Here is a 20,135-nt window from a genome sequence, read left to right as displayed (position 1 = left end):
CTGGGTGATTTCCGACTAAAGAGTAGTGTAGCGAAAATGTTGAAAACTTTGGTCTGGGAAGACTTGGGAGTAAGGAGACGGCTTACTTGAGTAAGCGTTTTGTTTCGAGCTGTCAGTGGAGAGATGCCGTGGAATGACGAATAAACTTGATTGGAGATTTTAACAGTATGAATGATAATATGAAGATAAAGGTAGAATTCAGGAGGATAAATTGAGGCAAATATTCATTTGTAAGAAGGGTAATTAGGGATTGGAATAATTTACCCCGGAATATGTTCGATAAGTTTACAACTTCTTTGAAGTCATTTAGACAAGACTAGGTTAAATGAAAGAGTCTGCCGTCCATATTTCTTAAGTGACACCTGTTTCACCTACCGAGCTAGTCTGCTACGCAGTTCCGGTCACGTAACTGTCGGCCTGCATTCGGAAGATTGTTGGTTTGAACCCCAGTGTCAGCAGACCAGGAGATTTTTTGTGTGTGGTTCCCCATTTTTACACCCGACAAGTACTGTAGCAATGAAGGCAACGGTCGTTATCTTCCCATTTCTAGCCCTGTCCTATGCCATCGTAGCCATAAGATCTGCCCGAGTCGGTGCGACGCGAAACCGATATTTCAAAAACATATCTCGGCTATCTTAGGAATAAAAGGTCAAGGGCTAAGTCAGGGCACCACTTACGTACGTCTGTTCTCGCCGGTACTCGCTTTCCAAGATCTTTTACTAGCTTCAGCTCATAGTCATAGAATTAACAGTCTCTTATTATTCGTGATGCACCACCTACACCTTGCCTGACGGCTCCACATACATGTACGTCATACAGCCAATAAAAATATTTGCATACTCGCCTGCCGACAGACTGCTAGCTTTGCATCACTCACTCATTCATCCAACACATCGGTTTAGTCTGCTTGCTCTGTATAAGAAACCTGCTCGCTTGTGTTTAAATAAGGAGTCAGAACGCGCCACAGCTCGTATGGCGTTTATGCTGAACGAATTCTTTATTAGATATAGAGAAGTGGGCAGTCAAAATACGTGTGTTCTTTATAATATGCTAGTATACAATAAACTCGAAACCGGGCGAGTTGGCCGTGCGCGTAGAGGCGCGCGGCTGTGAGTTTGCATCCGGGATATAGTAGGTTCGAATCCCACTATCGGCATCCCTGAAAATGGTTTTCCGTGGTTTCCCATTTTCACACCAGGCAAATGCTGGGGCTGTACCTTAATTAAGGCCACGGCCGCTTCCTTCCAACTCCTAGGCCTTTCCTATCCCATCGTCGCCATAAGACCTATCTGTGTCGGTGCGACGTAAAAGCCCCTAGCAAAAAAAAAAAAAAAAAAAAAAAAACTCGAAATATTTAAGTAGGTAAGATACAATATTATTCGCTTAAGTTCTTCGCGTCGTATAACTACGGATTCGTTAGAGCAGTATTTTTCAACCGATGGGTCGTGACTCCCTGCTGGGTCGTGGCGAGTATCTCAGGAGGCATTCAGTTCTTTTTAGTACAATAATGTATTAAAAAACCAAACCCCATGGCACTACAGCCCTTGAAGGGCCTTGGCATACCAAGCGACCGCTGCTCAGCCGACGGCCTGCAGATTACGAGGTGTCGTGTGGTCAGGACGACGAATCCTCTCGGCCGTTATTCTTGGTTTTCTAGACCGCGGCCGCTATTTCACCGTCAGATAGCTCCTCAATTCTAATCACGTAGGCTGAGTGGACCTCGAACCAGCCCTCAGGTTCAGGTAAAAATCCCTGACCTGGCCGGGAATCGAACGCGGGGCCTCCGGGTAAGAGGCAAGCACGCTACCCCTACACCACGGGGCCGGCAGGTACAATAATGTATACCAAGCATTTTATACACATTATTATGTGAATAATTTTATTTTAAAATATTATACCTACTATTTAAATAATGGACAGTTCATACAATTGTGTACCTTTCTTTGCCCCGGATACTGGCAAAGTAGTGCAGTTAGTAGGACGTAAAACCAATAACATTATTTATACGAGGATTCGGGCGTAAGTCATAGCAACTACTTTTATTGGCACGGCTGCGCGTTCTACCGGACAAATGGAAATATACAGATGGGAGTGGTGAGTGTGAGGTGCAGGGAAATGTACGAATGTTTACCAGGTGTAGGATATAAAGCGAGGAAAGTGTCAGCCAGGAAATCTTTGCGCCACATAATGTTCATTCTCAGAGAGTAGAGTAAAGCCTCAAAGTAGTCCCCTACTTGCCAACGATGCGGGAGACGTAAGATACCAGTTGCCTCTCCATGTGTGAATTTTGTAATCTCATGTTTCACAGCGTTGTCAATGTTCTCTGGTGTCCAAAAACAGTCTCCCACGCAATGGTTCTCTCACTTTGGGGATGAGACCAAAATCGCACGCAGACAAGTCCGGTAAGCATGGCGGTTGTTCCAGTACTTCCCATTCTGTTCTTGCCTCGTCACATCCATTCTGCACTACTGCTGTCCCATCACCCCGTGCGTGGTACCTGTCCAGTACACCGACATCTCGTGCTGTGTCCATGTACCATGAGTGTAATGCTTTCCATTGTATGGCAACTCCGTGAAAATGTGAGAAAAATAGTTGCTAAGAGTTATGCCCTAACCCTCGTATATTACTTCTTTCCCCCTGAGAAGTCTCGGGTGCCATCAGTGTCGAAACCTGTGAACTTGGCCCAGTTTTACCGTCGGTTGCTCTTCCTGACGCCAACCCTCTGTGAAGGAATATATTCAACTATTGAGTGTTTCTGTGGTGGTTGGTAGTGTGCAATGTTGTATGTAAATGAAGTGATGTGTATTAAGGCAACGACAAACATCCTATCCCCGAGCCAAAGGAATTAACCAGACGCTGTTACAATCTCCCAAGACCGCTACGCTGACCATTCATCCAAGGATAATAATTTCAGAACGCCATCCAGTAGAAGCTTTAACATACAGTAATCATTTACTAGTTAGGATATCGAGCTGCACAAGGACTGCTACATGTCGCATCCAATTTCATTGCTCTGAAAAAATAAGTTTTAAAAATAAAATCAAGAAATTATACTATTCCGCTGCGCTACAACGAGGAACCTGTGTACATCCATGGTGTCGTGGCGCATACTTACGGAACCACTGCTTGAACCAGTGGGTCGTAAACAGGTGGCTGGGGAGGCCAAAGGCAACTTACTCAAAAGAAAAAAGAAACCAACCTCAAAAATAGAGAAATTAATCTAAATCCGGCATTAAAACTTGCGAGTGAAAGGTTTTTCTTCCCTCCATTAGACATTTAGGGTTTATTTTGATATACTGCTCCTGTAGATTTGCGCATCATGTTATCTGCTTTACGTTCCACTAATTACTTTTACGGTTTTCGGAGACGTCGAGGTGCTGGAATTTAGTCTTGTAGAAGTTCTTTTACGTACCAGTAAATCTACCGACACCAGGCTGACCGACCTTCAAATACCACCGGACTGATCCAGGATCGAACCTGCCTAGTTAGAGTCAGCGCCTCAACCGTCTGAGCCACTCGGCGCAGCCCTCAACATGTCTCATCGAGGCTTTTTCAATCGTGAAATTACCAGCGTTTCGCCCCAGTGTAGCAGTGGGCTCATAAGTTGGATTGGTACACCTTGATAGAAATAATAACAGTAAGTTATTTATTAGACCACCTAATCGATACAAAGTCTAGTCTTGGATGATTTACATAAATTTGTTAACTAATAGTGGTACGTGTTTCGTCTTCCCTGAAGGCATCATCAGCCATAGTCTTAACCTTAAATTAAAAATAAGCGTCTAAATAACATGTAATAATGAAATGAATTTTAAAATCTTGAGGAGATTTGAAGTAAAATATCATCAAAATAACAATGATGGTTTAAAAATACAATGTAATGAGATAATAGTGGAAGTATTAACAAAATTAACATTAGAAGGCTGCTAAAATAAGTGCAATGGATAAAAACAACAGATTGTTATACAACAAGTAGTAAGATTGCATAAAAATAAAGTTAATAGTCTGGCGGTTATAATTAGACGATGGCTAAAGATCGTATATAATCAAAATAAAGAAGAGAGAATAAAAGTCAAAGGTTGGTCGAGAGATCCGAAGTTAATCATAATCTTGAAGATAAAAGACGAAAGTCGGGGCATATGGTGAAGTTGTAGAACACGTCGAGGATATGAAGTTGTAGAATAGAAGTTGAAGAACAGTTTCAAATAGGATCTCTATGGACCATCTCAAAATTTGAAGTAATGTATTACATGTAATTGGTACACCTTTCCAAGATGCTGACGGCCAGTGCGTCGTTGAGACACCACTAGAAGCCTTCTAGGTCAATGCAGTGACGGTGCACTAGGGAAAGCATGTGCCTCAACTTGTATAAATGCCAGCGTCTTGGAAATGTATAGCAATCCAACTAACGAGCCCACTGCTACACGGTGGGGGGGGGGGGACGCTGGTAATTTCACGATTGAATAAGCCTAAAGAACCTAATGTTTTTAAAATTAGCAATCGATGAAATTAAATTATGGTTTTCTTCTAGGAACCTAATTTTTGATTTGTCTCATCGAGTTTTGCCTCTGAGTGTCTGTGTACTGAAACACAGGTTCAATTATTAAAGGCAAATAGCTGTTTGTACACATGCTCGGTTAAATTAATTTGAGCAGAAATAATGAATTAATTGATTAATAATTAATTAGTTAATTCAGTTACATGTATTTATGCAAACTTCTCTTCAGGCCAACACTTCGGTTTGAAGCAGAAGTTTTGTATTAACCGTTCGTTAACGTATGGTTATTTTTATATATTTCAGATTCTTGTTTCAGCCACACATCCTGGTTTTTGTTAAAATTAGTTACTGTACTGTTGCGAATTCTGATAACCTCTTATTTATTCTACATTATTATAAAAAGATAATTAAAATAAACGTCTTTCTGAGAAAAAGGATTTTTGTAAGCGGCATTTCATAGAGTTTTGTCTTTGAATGTCTGTGTGTTGAAACACAGGTTCAATTCTTAAAGGAAAATCGCTGTTTCTAAACATGTTCAGTTAAATTAATGTGATTAGAAATCTTCACGGGATTTGCAGAGCTTACAAAACGGGTTGCCAGCTGGAGAATTTTGGGATCCACTGTCTTAGATCGTGGGTCGACGAGACCAGCACGAGATTTACTGCCATACAATGAGACGTGACAACATACATTAAATCTCAGGTAATTAAATTACCGAAAGGCAGGCGAGGTGAAGGAATCTGTTCTCGGTACATTAACAATAGTTGCCAGGAATTTACGTGAACTCTGCATTGTGAAGTCGTTAAACTGTGAGCGACTTAATCACAAAGACAGGCGAAGCTATTTTGATACCACCAACGATCAATAACGAAGATAGAACGAGTAGGAAGCTGTTTCTAACTATTTACAGTACATGCCACATGATGGAAAGGTCAGATGGTCACGAAGATAAACAACCCGACAGTAGAACATAACTTACTGAACTTTCTAAAACTGTGGGTGTGTACGGACACAGAATAATAATAGGATTACATAGTGTAGAATAGACGTATGAATGTTTTAGCGTCACTAATCCATAGTTGAAGTGAATCTTCACGTACACTAAACGCAATTTCCTCGCGAAATAATTTCGCGAGGGAATTGGGCCTAGTGTAAACGCTCCTCCACCCCTGAGTAATTGCGGAGTGAGGGCCCTCGCTGCGAGCCGGAGCTCAGTCGGTTTTTGTCCGCGCATCAAACGGTTTCGCTCATCGAATTTCGCTCAATGTAAACGTGGTCTCCATAGTTGCGCGAGGGATGAATCAAGAACAGTGCTTGCAGCTCATCGAGCTCTACAAAAATCGAGATTTTATGTGGAATCTGTAAAACAAAAACTATTTCAATCACAATAAAAGAGAAGATGCTTGGAAAGAAATTAGTTCTCAACTAAACTTTCCTATTTCTACAGTGGCAAACAGATGAAAGCGCTACTGGGATCATATCGAAGCGAATGATCAAGAAAATAAGAGCAGAGTCACTGGACCAGGTAATGCAAAATTGTGTCATTTCATTACATTTTTGAACCAACCGGTACCTATTTTGAAGTATTCTTGGGTCATTTTGAAGAACTTACACTGACCGGCACGAAAAACGCAACACTTCAATTTCTTACAAAAACTGAAATTTATTTTAACCTTTTATGACACTAATCTACTATATGCGAAGCAAAGCAAAGTCACCTCCGCACAGACCATGAACGCCCTTGGAGGAGTGGAAGGTAAAGGCTTCCACCATTGTTAACCTCGGCACGTGATGGGGTAGAGTGGTTAGCTCTACGCCCGGCCGCCTTTGCCCCCAGGAATTAACCTGGTACTCATTTTCGGTGTAGGCTGAGGGAACCTCAGGGCCATATGCACCTCCGGAAGTGGAAATGTCGTTTCTTAAATTTCACGACTTCCTGACGGGGATTCGAACCCACGTCCTTCCGGGCGAACCGAGCACGCCCTTTACCGCCTCGGCCAGGCAACCCCTAATCTACTATATGATGATGAAATATTGTAGCGGCTGGAGGGACAAAACAAGTTTCCATGTTGGCTGCAAAACCAGAACTGAAGCTTTCAGGCTTGTCGAAGGCGGCTCGCCCCACTCGCACTAATTTTCGCTCTGAATTGCGCTTTGTTTTGGGTAGTGCGAAATTTCACTCGTAGCGAGTAAGTTTCGCCCGAGCGACTTTCGCGAAGGAGTTTCGCTAGTGTAAACGCGGTTTAAGAGGACTCCTCGATAGCGTGATGAAACGAGTTAGTTTCACAGAAGGGTGAAAATTCACTGTCAATAACGAGCGGTCTACTCGGCCTGTCTACAGAGACGTGTGACGCAGTGTGTTCGCTAGAACTGTCGCCAAACTTCTGAAGACATCGCCAATACAGTTCTATCCAGGTATCAGCGACTACCTTCCTCCGAGAGATAATACTTGGAGATGTATAAAATGACCAGAGGGTTTCAGCTGAGTATGGAATTATTTTCCGTTCCTCGAGGGTGCTCCTAACTCCTTTCATCATTCGTATTTAATATTCATTGGTAAACTCGTGTTGTTTTTCGACCACATGTTTACGAGGTGAGGGAGCTTTTCGTTTTCCTATCTCTCGAGGCTTGTTGCATCCTTTGCTAGTATCTTCATTCTTCTTCGTATTCTTCTTTTAGCATTTCCCCGCCCCTGTAGGATCAGGGGTGCAAACTGTGTCCCATATGTGGATTTTGTTCTGTTTTACGGTCGGATGCTCTTCCTGATGCCAATCCTATATAGGGGGATGTCATCACTATTGCATGTTTCTGTGATGGTTGGTAGTGTGTTGTCTGAATATGAAGAGGGGAGTGTTGGGACAGACATAAATACCCAGTCTCCGAACCAGGAGAATTAATCAGAAGCGATTAAAATTCCTGACTCTGTCAGGAATCGAACCCGGGACCCTATGAACCGAAAGGAAGTACGCTCACCATTCAGCCAAGGAGTTGGACAGCATCTTCATTTTACGACAAGTCGAAATTATTTTTCTTCATCGATGGGGATATTGGATTCAGTATCTGGATATATAAGTTAAATAAATAAATAAATAAATAAATAAATAAATAAATAAATAAATAAATAAATAAATAAATAAATAAATAATAAATAAATAAATAAATAAATAAATAAATAAATAAATAAATAAGACGGTTCCTCAATTCTGAGAGTTTTATCTGATTTTTGCTGGGCTGGGTGGCTCAGACGGTTGAGGCGCTGGCTCACTCAGGTGATATATGAAGGTGTTCAAATACGTCAGCCCCGTGTCAGTAGATTTACTGACACATAAAAGAACTCCTGAGAAACTAAATTCCGGCACCTCGGCGTCTCCGAAAAGTAGTTAGTGGGACGTAATGCCAATAACATTAAATTATTATAATTATTTATCTGATTTGCCGACTTTATAATGGCGTTGATTAGGAGTTTGCCTGCTATGCTGAAGGTTGCGAGATTAAATCCTAACGCTAAAGTCAAAAGAAAGCAAATAAGACTGGGGACAGGGTAGGGTGTGTCTCGTTGGATTTTTGTGAATACGTCACCCAGCGCAAGCCTGTCTTGGGGTAAAATGAGACATATTAGTCAATTCAATACAATTTTATTCACAAGTGGTCGTAGGATACTGTAGAGAGAGACGAATGACATCGTAATGGCCAATTGTCACGTGAATAAATAAATAAATAAATAAATAAATAAATAAATAAATAAATAAATAAATAAATAAATAAATAAATAAATAAATAAATAAATAAAAATGAAATAAATAAAACCAATAATATGATTTTATCTTTATGGCCATTACGTTATTAATCCTATTTATTACGAGCTAATTTACCTGGCTGGTCCCCAGCGACACGAATGGATAATTAATTACATAGCCCGAGCATATTTATTTCAATACATTTGGTTATAGCCTATACCATGTAAAACCTACCCTAATTGTCCTCAGTCTACCGTAGTGGTACCGTTATGTTGTGCGTAAGATTACCTGTTCATTGTTATATAGATCACTGGTTGGAATTTACATTCTGAAGTCAATATGAAGTATATTTAGAAATCCCCAGATTTTCGAGCCCGTATGGCTTTGTCCTTAAGTGTTGTAGGGCAACCGTTCTGGTTCTTCATCTCGGGCTTAGAGAGACCTTTCTAACGGTACCCCACTTGAGGGGTCGGAATTCATACATATTTAAATGCGCAAATCGGTGACTTTTCAGAATTTTCGAGTAAATTTTCGATGTTCAGTCATTTATTGAGAAACTGTATTTATATTCGCTATAATGTCAATAATCTGGCTCTGCGGTATAAGAGTAGCGTGCTTGCCTCTTACTCGGAGGCCCCGGGTTCGATTCATGGCCAGGCCAGGGATTTTTATCTGGACCTGAGGGCTGGTTCGAGGTCCACTCAGCCTACGTGATTACACTTTAGGAGCTATCTGGCAGTGAGATAGCGGCTCCGGTATAGAAAGAAAACATATTGGCCGAGATGTTTCGTCGTGCTGACAATACGACAGCTCGTAATCTGCAGGCCTTCGGGCTGAGGAGTGGACGCTTGGTAGGCCATGTCCGTTCAGGGTTTTTGCACCATATTTGTTTTGGTTTTATAATGCCACTTATATTTATTAGTTTGTCTATTTGTGAACGAAACGAGACTAACATCTTTTAAATCGGTCGAAAAGTCTACTCATTACGGCGCTTGAAAGTGTACTGAGTGCGCGTAGTCGAGCGCTCAGAGCACGAGCCCGCACGGGGAGAGGTTGCGTCATCGCGCTAAATTTATTGTTGTGGCATGTAGCTGAGGTCTTGATATCCAGCAATATGGGAATATCGAATGTATCAGAACTAGCCTGTGATATGCAGGCTGATTTCCATATCCTCAACGTTTCGTTCATGCAGGCCTGCTGAATGAGATAGGAGAACCCGTGGTATATGCAGCCCATTGTGGCCCTTGGCTTGCCAAGACGTTTCCTGCCTACCTAGCTTGTCTTTCGTGATCAGGTCCGTTGTCTTTCATATCAGACAGATCCTCATTTGGTTTCACGATGCCGAGTGAACTCCGTGTGGCTGTGTCGTCGTTGTAGAGAAATGCGGGATGCCTGTGCCGTATTCATTGGCACATAAAAAAATACAAATAGGCAAGTTAAGGAACTCTGGCGCCTTTTAAGACTGCCATAAGTTAAAAAAGACTTTGAAATTATGGAATGCATTAATCCCTCTTACTATTCACGTCGGTAATGGAGTAGCTGTCTCTTTCTGTCATTCGTCTTACTCTTTTCGTTAGGAGTTTCTAAGTCCAGTACTTCCTCCCAGTAAATTTACAAGCGCTCTCAGCAAGTATCCTTAAACAGTTCTGTTCAGTGTTTTACATAGCAAACGGGTGCATATATATATCTGTACATCGTATCGAATTAACTTAAGATGGCTTTTAGATTTTCCATTTGTGACCGTTGCGTTGCTGCTTGAAATATTTCGATGCTGTGTTAAGAATTTCGACATTGTTTAAAATGCAAAAAAACCGGCCCAGGAATATAGAAGTAGACAGTATACCCCTTACCCGGAGTTCCCGAGTTCGATTACCGGACAGGTCAAGGATTTCTACCTGGATCTGGGACTGGTTCGGAGTTCAGTCAGCCTTCGCGAGGACAATTAATTGAAAAGCTATCCGAAAGTGAGATAGCAGCTCCAATCTACAAAGCCAAGAATAACGGCCGAGAGAATCCGTCGGCGTGGCCACCCTTCACATCGTAATCTGGAGGCCTTCGGTCTGATCAGCGGTTACTTTTTTTTTGCTATGGGCTTTACGTCGCACCGACACAGATAGGTCTTATGGCGACGATGGGATAGGAAAGGCCTAGGAGTTGGAAGGAAGCGGCCGTGGCCTTAATTAAGGCACAGCCCCAGCATTTGCCTGGTGTGAAAATGGGAAACCACGGAAAACCATTTTCAGGGCTGCCGATAGTGGGATTCGAACCTACTATCTCCCGGATGCAAGCTCACAGCCGCGCGCCTCTACACGCACGGCCAACTCGCCCGGTATCAGCGGTTACTTGTTAGCCCATGAGTGCTATACAACCATAGGATTTATTTATATACAAAAAGTATGCCATTAAGACAGTTATGTTTAACTTTAGGCGTTAAGTCTCCTAAAGCGTTAACCTTGTTCAGAGGCGGATAATGCTCAGGGCTACATCTGTTCAGAATGACTGGTCAGAAGAAAAGCTAGAATTATCGTGGCTTTTGTGACATCAATAGAACGTGAATGAACCGCCTTAATCTTTTTTTTTTCCATGTCAAGATCCAGTCATAATTTGTTTACTTCTACGACCTCATTACAACTGGACATATGTGTCCTTGTTCAGCTTGAATTGCTTTAATTTAGAACACTGCCTGCTATGAACGATGAAGAAATAATTTGATTAGAAGTGAATTGGTATGGCAGATGAGGGCATAATTGTTGTAATAGTGTTTTCTTTTAATTCGTGCACTAAGATTGTTGTGCAGTGTTTCTGACACACCAATATTCTCTTCGTTGAAACATAATTGAACCTCTCTCTAAAGTGATTATTTAGTCATTCTATTTAGTGGCCGCTCTATAAACCAATTTATTAAATTGTCAATGATGACATTTAACATCTTACTTCGAATCAAACCGACTGGGGCCGTAATGCAAGTCTAGTGTGACACGAGGTCATGGGCACAGGATATAGTGTGTTCAAATCTTTCCGTCGATCGCCCCATTGTTTTCCTGTCACATTCTTTCTCACTTAAATATTCCAAGTATATAAGTTACCACCAAGTGAGTGGGCTACATCGGTTGATTCACGTAGCTTGTGAGCTTGCATTTGGAAGATAGTGGGTTCAAACCCCACTGTCGGTAGCCCTGAAGATGGTTTTCTGTGGTTTCCCATTTTTACATCTGGTGAAAGCTGCTGGCTATATCTCAATTATGGCCACAGTCGCTTTCTTGCCAAATCCTAGCCCGTTCCTATCTCATTGTCACCATAAGACCTCTCTCCGTCGCGCGTCGGTGCGATGTAAAAATTAATGTGCAATATACATGTACGACTCTTTGGCTGAATGGCCAGCGTTGAGGTCTTCGGTTCAGAGGGTCCAGGGTTCGATTCTCGGCCGGGTGGGGGATTTTAATCGCTTGTGATTAATTCTTATGGCTCGGAGACTGGTTGTTTGTGTTTGTCCCAACACTGGCGTCTTCATATTCAGACAACACACCACACTACCAACCACCACAGGGACACGCAATAGTGATTGCATCCCTTCATACAGGGTTGTCGTCAGGAAGGACATCCGGCCATAGAACATGACCAAGTCCACATGTGCGACACAGTTCTCACCCGCGACCCCACAAGTTGTGGGAGAAAGTGTCAGAAGGAGGCCCTTGGAGTGAGGGGTAAGTTTCTGAACTTGGTGCGTGAAGTGTTCCTCTTCCAGCGATGGTGGTAAAGCGCTAAAACATTATATTTCCTGTGGAGCAGTATGTTACCTCTCACTACATAGGATCATTGGTGTGTACAGGGGTGATTAATCCTGACAGTGGTTATTAGGGGTGACATGTCATACTTTTATTCGGGTCTCTTTTAAAAAAATGAAGTTAAATAATCTTATTTTTAGCTGTTGTGAACCGAATGGCACGGATTTTATGGGCCCTATAAGTTAATGTTTGACTATATTTTAAGCCATGTTGTTGTTTGAGTCATCAGTCCATAGACTGGTTTGATGCAGCTCTCCATGCCACCCTATCCTGTGCTAACCTTTTCATTTCTACGTAACTATTGCATCCTACATCTGCTCTAATCTGTTTGTCATATTCATACCTTGGTCTACCCCTACCGTTCTTGCCACCTACACTTCCTTCAAAAACCAACTGAACAAGTCCTGGGTGTCTTAAGATGTGTCCTATCATTCTATCTCTTCTTCTCGTCAAATTTAGCCAAATCGATCTCCTCTCACCAATTCGATTCAGTATCTCTTCATTCGTGATTCGATCTATCCATCTCACCTTCAGCATTCTTCTGTAACACCACATTTCAAAAGCTTCTATTCTCTTTCTTTCTGAGCTAGTTATCGTCCATGTTTCACTTCCATACAATGCCACGCTCCACACAAAAGTCTTCAAAAACATCTTTCTAATTCCGATATCAATGTTTGAAATGAGCAAATTTCTTTTCTTAAGAAAGCTCTTCCTTGCTTGTGCTAGTCTGCATTTTATGTCGTCCTTACTTCTGCCATCGTTGGTTATTTTACTACCCAAGTAACAGTATTCATCTACTTCCTTTAAGACTTCGTTTCCTAATCTAATATTTCCTACATCACCTGCCTTCGTTCGACTGCACTCCATTACTTTGGTTTTGGACTTATTTATTTTCATCTTGTACTCCTTACCTAAGACTTCATCCATACCATTCAGCAACTTCTTGAGATCTTCTGCAGTCTCAGATAAAATAACAATATCATCGGCAAATCTCAAGGTTTTGATTTCCTCTCCTTGGACTGTGATTCCCTTTCCAAATTTCTCTTTGATTTCCTTTACTGCCTGTTCTATGTAAACATTGAAAAGGAGAGGAGACAAACTGCAGCCTTGCCTCACTCCTTTCTGGATTGCTGCTTCTTTTTCATAGCCCTCGATTCTTATCACTGCAGACTGATTTTTATACAGGTTGTAGATAATTCTTCGTTCACGGTATCTGATCCCTATCATCTTCAGAATCATAAATAGCCTGGTCCAATCAACATTATCGAATGCCTTTTCTAGATCTACGAATGCCATGTACGTGGGCTTGTCCTTCTTGATTCGATCCTCTAAGATCAGACGTAAAGTCAGGATTGCTTCACGTGTTCCTACATTTCTTCTGAAGCCAAATTGATCTTCCCCCAACTCAGCTTCAACTTGTTTTTCCATTCTTCTGTAAATAATACGTGTTAAAATTTTGCAGGCATGAGATACTAAACTAATAGTGCGGTAGTTTTCACACCTGTCAGCACCAGCTTTCTTGGGAATAGGTATAACAACATTCTGCCGAAAATCGGATGGGACTTCTCCTGTCTCATACATCTTGCACACTAAATGAAATAACCTTACCATGCTGGTTTCTCCTAAGGCAGTCAGTAATTCAGAGGGAATATCATCAATTCCAGGTGCCTTGTTCCTATTTAGGTCACTCACAGCTCTGTCAAACTCTGACCTCAAAATTGGGTCTCCCATTTCATCAGCATCAACAGTCTCTTCATGTTCCAGAACGAAATTATCTACATCATTACCTTGATACAACTGTTGGATATGCTCCTGCCATCTTTCTGCTTTGTCTTCTTTCCCTAGAAGTGGCTTTCCATCTGAGCTCTTAATATTCATGCACCTAGATTTCCTTTCTCCAAAGGTTTCCTTAATTTTCCTGTATGCAGCATCTACCTTTCCCAGGACCATACAGCCTTCGACATCCTTGCACTTCTCCTTCAGCCATTCTTCCTTAGCTACCTTGCACTTTCTATCCACTTCATTCTTTAATCGCCTGTATTCTTTTCTGCCCTCTTCATTTCTAGCATTCTTGTACTTTCGTCGTTCATCAATCAGGTCTAGTATCTCCTGAGTTATCCACTGATTCTTAGTTGATCTTTTCTTCCTTCCTAACATTTCTTCAGCAGCCCTACTGACTTCATTTTTCATGACTCTCCACTCTTCCTCTACTGTGTTTCCTTCGGCCTTTTCATTTAGTCCTTGTGCAACATGTTCCTTGAAACAATACATCACACTCTTTTCTTTCAACTTGTCTAGATCCCATCTTTTTGCATTCTTTCCTTTCTTCAATTTCTTCAACTTCAGACGGCATTTCATGACCAACAAGTTGTGGTCAGAGTCCACGTCTGCTCCTGGGAAAGTTTTGCAATCCAACACCTGGTTTCTGAATCTCTGCCTAATCATAATGAAGTCTATTTGATACCTTCCAGTGTCTCCAGGTCTCGTCCACGTATACAGCTGTCGTTTGTGGTGTTTGAACCAAGTATTGGCGAGGACTAAATTATGGTCAGTGCAGAATTCAACCAGCTGACTTCCTCTTTCGTTCCTTTGTCCCAATCCAAATTCTCCTACTGTGCTACCTTCTCTTCCTTGGCCTACCACTGCGTTCCAGTCTCCCATCACAATTAGATTCTCGTCGCCTTTGACATATTGTATTAAATCTTCTATCTCCTCATATATTCTTTCAATTTCTTCATCATCCGCTGAACTAGTAGGCATATAGACCTGCACTATTGTGGTGGGCATTGGTTTGGTGTCTATCTTGGCGACAATAATTCTTTCACTATGCTGGTCGAAGTAGCTTATCCGCTGCCCTATTTTCTTATTCATTATTAAACCAACTCCTGCATTACCCCTGTTTGATTTTGTGTTGATAATTCGGTAGTCGCCTGACCAAAAATCCTGTTCTTCCTGCCAACGTACTTCACTTATACCAACTACATCTAACTTTAGCCTATCCATCTCCCTTTTCAGATTCTCTAACCTACCACAACGATTCAAACTTCTAACATTCCCCGCTCCGACTCGCAGAATGTCAGTATCCATCTTCCTGGTGATCGCCCCCTCTCGTGTAGTCCCCACCCGGAGATCCGAATGGGGGACTAGTTTACCTCCGGAATATTTTACCCGGGAGGAAGCCATCATCAGTCCATCATTCATACAGAGAGAGCTGCATGTCCTCGGGAGGTGGTTACGGCTGTAGTTTCCCGTTTAAGCCATATATCACCAAAAGAGAATATTCGTACCGAGCTCGATAGCTGCAATCGCTTAAGTGCGGCCAGTATCCAGTATTCGGGAGATAGTAGGTTCGAACCCCACTGTCGGCAGCCCTGAAGACGGTTTTCCGTTGTTTCCCATTTTGACACCAGGCAAATGCTGGGGCTGTACCTTAATTAAGGCCACGGCCGCTTCCTTCCCACTCCCAGCCCTTAGCTGCCCCATCGTCGCCATAAGACCTATCTGTGTCGGTGCGACGTAAAGCAAAAAGAAAAAAAAATCGTCGTCGTCCTCGTTTGGGTCATCAGTCCATAGACTGGTCTGATGCAGCTCTCCATGCCACCCTAGCCTGTGTTAATACTTTCATTTGTACGTAACTACTACATTCTACATCTACTCTAATAGGTTTGTCATATTTATACCTTGATCCACCCCTGCCGTTTTTACGACCTAAACTTCTCTAAAAAGAACCTAACTGAACAAGTTAAGATGTATCTCTTCTTTTGGCCAAATTTTACCACAGTTCTCCTCTCGCCAGTTCGATTCAGTATCTCTTCATTCGTGGTTCCATCTACCCGTCTCACGTTCAGTATTCTTCTTTAACACCACATTTCAAAAGTTTCTATTTTCTTCCTTTCTAACCTAGTTATCGTCTATGTTTCACTTCCATACAATGCCACGCTCCAGACGAAAGGTTTCGAAAACATATTTCTAATTCCTATATCAAGGTTCTAAGTTAACAAATTTATTTTCAAAAGAAACGCCTTCATTGCTTGCGCTAGTCTGTATTTTATGTTCTTACTTGTGCCATAATTAGTTATTCTTCTTTTTTTTTTTGCTAGGGGCTTTACGTCGCACCGACACAGATAGGTCTTATGGCGACGATGGGATAGGAAAGGCCTAGGAGTTGGAAGGAAGCGGCCGTGGCCTTAATTAAGGTACAGCCCCAGCATTTGCCTGGTGTGAAAATGGGAAACCACGGAAAAGTTATTCTTCTACTCATGTAACAAGTCTTAATTTCCTGAACTAATATTTCCTGCATCACCTGACTTCGTGCGACTGGACTCCTTTACTTTTGCTTTGGACTTATTTACATCTTGTACTTCTCCAAGACTCTGTTCATCAAGCAGTTTGTTCCCCCTCCTTAAAGCAGTTTGTCCCCCCTCCTTTTCAATGTTAACATAGAACAGGCAGTAAAGGAATCGAAATCCTTTTGGAAATTCCTCTTTGATTTCCTTTATTGCCTGTTCTATGTTAACATTGAAAAGGATGGGGGGGGGAACTGCTTGATGGTGATGCTTGTTGTTTTAAGGGGCCTAACATCGAAGGTCATCGGCCCCGCGGGGGAGGGGGGCTGGTGTCTTTCCTCACTCCTTTCTGGATTGATGCATCTCTTACATAGCATTTATAAACGCATATTTTTGGTCATCTCCAAATATTATTCACATGTTTTTGTTGATGATGCCAAATGATTTTGTTTGTGTTTGGTTATTTTGGATTTCCTTTCGCTAGAAATATTTTGTGCATAAAAGCGGGTTTTACGAGCAGTAACTTGGGAAGGAATAAAGAGTGTTAGAGATTTTGACCGGCTGGCTGATGGTCTTCTTCTAAGCAATTTTTGGTCAATATTTAATTACTCTCGTTATGACGCTGTTGGTGGTGATTCGTCCGTCGGATGGGGACGTTAAGCCTTGAGCAGACCCCTTGGTGCTATTCGACAGGAGTAGGCTATGTGCCGGCACCGGGTTTCACCCTCTCCCAACTATTATAGCCATCGGCCGTAGCCGTGTTGAAACACCGGATCCCGTGAGATCTCCGAAGTTAAGCAACATTGGGCGTGGTCAGGAGTTGGATGGGTTGCCACGCGCTGTTGGTGGGGGGTAAGGGAATGGAGGAGCGGAAAGGAGCTGGCCACCCTACCGCACGTAAACTCCGGCTCAGGAACACCTCTGCGGAGGTTCGGACCTGCCTTCGGGCAGAATAACCCTTACCTTACCTACTATCATATATCACGTCATTCATCTCGTTAACTCCTCTGATGAGGTTGACGTCAGGAAGGGCATCCGGTCATAAAAACCCGCCACGACATATTCATCTCACCTCATACCCGACCCCGTAGGGAAACGGGACAAGGATTGGACAAACAAACATGTAATTACTTTCGCGTTTTGTTTCAAAGTCCTTATGCCATATTTTGGTATATTAGGGGCATTATTATGTGCTTGCGTATTTCCAGATGTTTTAGACCGTCTGGTGATAGTACAGCACAACAAACTATTACAATAGTTGTTGTTATAAAAGTTCTGATAGTAACATTTTAAATATCGGACTTACACATAGTGTATACGTGTTTGATATCCCCTCACAGTACCGGTATAGTGTGTGGGAGACACTCCATCGCCGTTGTCTACAGATTGACAGATTGAATTTTTTTTTTTTTGTAAGTTGCTTTACGTCGCTTTACGACACAGATAGGTCTTATGGTGACGATGGGACAGCAAAGGCTAGGACTGGGAAGGAAGCGGCCGTGGCCTTAATTAAGGTACAGCCCCAGCATTTGCCTGGTGTGAAAATGGGAAACCATGGAAAACCATGGAAAACCATCTTCAGGACTGCCGACGGTGGGGTTCGAACCCACTATCTCCCGAATACTGGATACTGGCCACGCTTAAGCGATTGCAGCTATCCAGCTCGGTGATTGAAATTGTAATTTCCTATCTAGTTGAAACCGTGTTCGGTTTTTGACTCTTGCTAGAATTTGACAGGCCTGAAGGACTGAAAGAACTGACAGTATTCCTGCAGCTTCTAGGGTCTTATAATCTTATTCATTTCTGGACAGAAGACAAACCTTTTGACTGCTACTGAGCTCCCTACACCTGTGTATACGGAGAGTGAGCCGAGAAAGCGTGCCTGCAGCCAATTTGCTCATCAAGCATTGCAATTACGTTGGAGTAATCTAGGCCAGAATACTACTGTGGAAAACAGATTATGTGAATATTAAGCGACAGCAACTGAAAACTAGTTTCCGAAGTGGCTGTCGAATGCGTGGTCTCCCAGTCGGAATGTTGTTCACCATGAATGGTCACACTGGTAGGCCTACGTCATGCGCACAAGAAGAAATGCTGTACAATAGGACAGCGAGGACTCGTTGTCTAGCCAGTTCAATAGCAGGACTCTCTTTATTCTTGTACTAGCGACCCACCCCGGCTTCACACAAAAGCAGTTTTAAATTTAATGCGACATGCCTTATAAGATTTTCTTGTAGACAACGAAATTCGTTAATTTCCACTTGGCATACTACGAGGGCAGCTCAGAATGACGTTTTTCCAAAGCCTTTCGGTGGCCAGCATGTTAGCTCGCTAGTTTCTACCAATGCTATATTTAAACCATTCTTGCACTTTCACTTAAACGACGTCCAGTTCCATGGCTAAGTGGTTAGCGTGCTGATCTATGGCCCAAGTAATGCCGGGTTCGATTCCTGGTCGTATTGGGGATGTTATCAGTCATTGGTTAAATCTTCTGGCTCGGGGATTGGGGGTGTTTGCCACCTCCAAATTGCAATGAAAAAATGAAATGTCGTATGGCTTTTAGTGTCGGGATATCCCAGGATGGGTTCGGCTCGCCAGGTGAAAGTCTTTCTATTTGAATCCCGTAGGCGACCTGCGCGTCGTGATGAGGATGAAATGATGATGAAGACAGCACATACACCCATCCCCCGTGCCATTGGAATTAACCAATTAAGCTTAAAATCCCCGACCCGGCCGGGAATCGAACCCGGGACCCTCTGAACCGAAGGCCAGTACGCTGACCGTTCAGCCAACGAGCCGGACGCCAAATTGCAATTATTATTACTAAAACGACGATAACTCTTAAACCGTGCATGCAGTTTACGTACTATGAATGGCATTTTATATTAATAAGATTGAAAAATGAAAACCTACAACCTGTTATCCATTCATTGACCGGGTCAGGGATAGAATGAATGAAACCCCATCTTGCGGCGAGGATAGGAATTGTGCCGGCTGCCGAGACCTGTCGCACTCCTCGGGGTTAATGATTAATGACTGACAGATGCCATGGAGATGGATGATAATGGAGAGTGTTGCTGGAATGAAAGATGACAGGGAAAACCGGAGTACCCGGAGAAAAACCTGTCCCGCCTCCGCTTTGTCCAGCACAAATCTCACATGGAGTGACCGGGATTTGAACCACGGAACCCACCGGTGAGAGGCCGACGGACTGCCGCCTGAGCCACATTAATAATATTATTGAGATGAATAAACAATTTATTTTGATAAGGGTTACGTGAATCTCAAAATGTAGTATCTAAGGTTGATCATTGATTGTAAACTATAACACATAAACGCTTCTTGAGGACTAATTTTTGCAGATAAGCTTGTACCATCCTGGACTTCTTTTGTAGAGCTTTTTATGCTCAGCAATTCTTCCAACCCACTAGGGGCCTGCTCTTGATTGTTTACGCAGCTGGATACAAGAAAGCGCGCGGATAGCTGTTTTCCTTTGACTTCCTTCATTAAAATTGCCACTGCTTAGTTCCCTTTGGTCGTACATCTTGCTTAATAAATGCTGTATACATCGGTGAAAACCGCTTCAAAACTAGTTCGGTGATTCTCGAGATTATCCCGCACAAACACAAAAAGACACCTGCCGGGATTTTTATGTGTATTGTTATGTGGTAATGAGACCGCCATCTCTCTTGAAGTCCTCTTCGGTAGGGATGAGTGAGTCACACTGGGGACCTACCGCTCGGCTTGCGTGCACGTGACGACCTCAGTTTCTGTTATCCATTTTATCTGGTGTCACAGTTCATTTTCTAGAAGTTGAAACTAGAACATT

Source organism: Anabrus simplex, chromosome 7, assembly GCF_040414725.1.
Source record: "Anabrus simplex isolate iqAnaSimp1 chromosome 7, ASM4041472v1, whole genome shotgun sequence".
Classification (NCBI taxonomy): Eukaryota; Metazoa; Arthropoda; class Insecta; order Orthoptera; family Tettigoniidae; genus Anabrus; species Anabrus simplex.
This window is presented reverse-complemented; position numbering follows the sequence as displayed.